The 3,209-nt window shown below is 45.2% G+C and overlaps 1 long non-coding RNA gene across 1 annotated transcript; it reads right to left on the reverse strand.

Moving 5' to 3' along the window:
• Window positions 1-1,142: 1,142 nt before the first annotated feature.
• LOC113015892 (uncharacterized) lies at window positions 1,143-1,532 on the reverse strand. Its single transcript, XR_003271174.1, has 2 exons — window positions 1,409-1,532; window positions 1,143-1,306 (listed from the first exon to the last, which is right to left on the reverse strand). It is a non-coding gene; the product is annotated as an uncharacterized LOC113015892 (long non-coding RNA).
• Window positions 1,533-3,209: the final 1,677 nt, after the last annotated feature.

Below are 3,209 nucleotides of genomic sequence, written 5' to 3' on the forward strand. Positions count from 1 at the left end.
TCAGCATCTGTGGGTGGACAGCAAAGAAAGAATTTCATTCCACAGAGAAATGCCTTTTCTCAATATCACCCTTTTTAACTGAGTAGTCAAAATCAGTCAAATCCACAGTAATCTGTCATCCAAAGTCAAGTAAAAACACATATCTGAGAATCTACTCTTGTTGGGTTCAGTTAGGATCGTGAGGAGACTGGCAGTGGTAACTCAACTTAAAGAAGGAAAAACCCTCCACTCAGAATGAGACACTGACAACAACTTAAAGGAAAAAAGTGATTTGAGTGTATTCAACATTTAAATGGTCCAAAAACATAGACAAACAAAACATTTAAATCATTTCAAACATGTAATCTTCAACAATGTCCAATATATCACTTCAAGTGTCCATAAATGTATTAGGTAGGCTGTCCATTTCAGTTCAGTGCACTTCGTATTCAGCATTAGGTGTTCAAGTTATTTGAGTTATCTTTAGTCACAGTTTTGCTTTTAGATGCATCAGTTTTTGTGTTAAGGGGAATCAGATCTGACCCAAAAAGGAAAAGTTGCAACATAAAGTGTCCTGAGGTCTCAGTTAAAAACATTAATCCTTAAAAAAAGAATTGCAAATCGTTGTATCCTACCACCCTCCAAGGGAACAGGTGGCTTTCAGATTGAGAGCGTCCTTCCAAGGCACCTCCAGTGGCATCCGGTCCTTAGATGGCACCGCTCGGCCCTTGCAGCAGACTTCTACCACATTAAAAAAAAAAAAAAAAAACAGCCAGGATATTCTTCAAAGAAAACATTATTTCCGTAGTTACACGTTACAGGACTGAATCTTCACACAGCTTTGCGCATCTAGCTCCGTGCAGGCAGATGCAGTGAAAGAAAGTCACCACGCACAGTGCTATGGTGCATTCATGGTACATGGGAAAACTCAACACTTAACAAAACAGTAACACTTAAAATGTGAATAAAAATAGAATACCATTTGTAATGAAATAACCATGGGCAAAGAGAAAAGGCACTTTTCAAGCAAAGAAGCATAAAATGAGTATCACATAGGACGCAGGGTTTGAGGATCTCATTTGCGGGACTTTGCATCTCTTGTTGCAGATGAACAAGGAGCCTTATCTGTCACGGTTGTTAAAGAGTGGACTCAGGCGCGGAGCTCAGAAATAATGACAGTGCATTTATTTACAGTGCAGCAAGGTGACAACAGTTCAAATGTGCAACAATGGTGATAGTGCGTCCCTCCTTCCGTGTAAGCCCGTGCGTGGTAGTGAGTGCCCGTCTCTCCTCCAAGTGCTTCCTGCCGTAAATCCTCCGTCAATCCCTGGGTGAACACACACACACACACACACACACACACACGACAGCAGAATGAGTACAAAGATCAGACAGCACTTCAATAACGTTAGCGACTCGAAAACACTACCAGGCTTAGTGCAATACTCCAGCGCTGTCTGTCGCTCAGCCACACCATTAAGTAGCCCTGCTGAAGATGGTAGTTGATTGGCAGCAGCTGGTGGATTGACTGCAGGTGCGGCAGCTCCGGGTGACAGCACTTCCGGGTCGGAGGTAGCCTGTTGCTAGGTTACCTCCTAACACATCACAGCGGAGCCGGAGGGGAAGACAGGGCGATAGGAGAGACACATACACACAGATATACACACACTGGCAGGTCGACCGGTCAGGGCGCCGTCAGATCCTGACATTATCTTTCATTTCTCCAGTGGCACTTATCAAAATCAATGCTACTACTGAGTGTCAGTAATGTTCCCTCTTTTGATTTCACTGTCCGGTCATCTAAGTGTGTATCAATGGAGGGAAAAAGCCATATCTTTAAGTTCTAGTGATGTGTCGGTCGCGAACGAAATGGCTCTTAGAGCCGGGTCTTTGACGTGAACGATGCGAGCCGGCTCCTTATCGCGAGCCGTGATTCTCTCTCTCTCTCTCTCTCTCTCTCTCGCACTTTTTCCCGCTTCACTCTGCACGCCAGCCTTGTGCTTTGCTGGGCAGAGGGGGGAGGGGCGGTAGTTACACTCAGTAGCACAGGAACAGAGCGGGAGGGAGAGAGAGAGAAAGAGAGCCAGGGACAACAACGTCACATTAGAAAGGTATAGTAATCACCCACAACTATTTTCAGTTGCAGATTACACAGGTAGGATGCTCTGTTTCTTCACCTTCCAAAAACTGCTTCTTAAATAGTAAAACCATGCGACTGTTTTGGTGATCGGCCCGAGTTTCGCCTTCATCGTGTGTCGTGCATCGTGTAGAAGCGATAAGCACCTCACGACCAGCTCCCGATCATCGGTCGCTTGGTTGTAAGAAAATCAAACCTGTTTGAAATCCTGTCGGCCGTCGTGAGGGCGTCACCGCAGCCTCTCACACTGCGCACGCACAAACACAGAGATGGAAGTGAAAAGACGGAGCAGCGGTGCAGCGTGTGATCTGGACACAAGCGATGGAGGAACAACTTGTAGAACTTTGGAAAGCTCATCTGAGCCTTTTTGATGTGGCCTCACAAAATTATCACGACCACAACAACCGTGAAAATAGTTGGATCTACGCTGCTGCTCAATCACAGCTGATCAATGTTTTTCATTAGCAATTTAGCAAAGTTGATGGTGGTGTGTGTCTGTGTGAGTGAAAGACAGAGAGCGAGAGATTTTCTGTTATAAGCTTCATGTTACGGACGCACAGTGTGAGCACTCAGGTCACATCAGAGCATCGGGGCGTATAGTGTGAGACCCTGCATCGTGACCTACGAACTTCTAACCCCTGCGAGTCAATCGTGCAGTTTGAGCAGGAGCTGAATAACGTGACTGAAAAAATCACACAGTGTCTGCCCAGCTTAATAAGGAATCTTCCAAACCATAAATGTATGTTACTTTTTATCTAGCCTCCAATACACTAATAAAAATACAGGCCAAGGTTAACGAACCCCTGCCTCCATTACATTGTGTGTGAGCTCCCACTCAGCTGCTTCGTGAGCAACCACATCCACTCTGGTATTCCCTATAAAAATTGGGTCAGGGTTGTTACTGTGAGCTTGACAATGAAATACGAAGAACCCCAAAGAGAACAAGATCACGGTTACGCAAAGGTGTCTCAGAGTAACAGGGGTGAGGAGAATATGCTTCATTTAGCACAACAACACAATTATGCTCTTCCCCTTCTCGAGCAATAGGCAACAGATCATTGTCCCCTCCATGACCCTGCAACAAAACAGAAGT

Source organism: Astatotilapia calliptera, chromosome 23, assembly GCF_900246225.1.
Source record: "Astatotilapia calliptera chromosome 23, fAstCal1.2, whole genome shotgun sequence".
Classification (NCBI taxonomy): Eukaryota; Metazoa; Chordata; class Actinopteri; order Cichliformes; family Cichlidae; genus Astatotilapia; species Astatotilapia calliptera.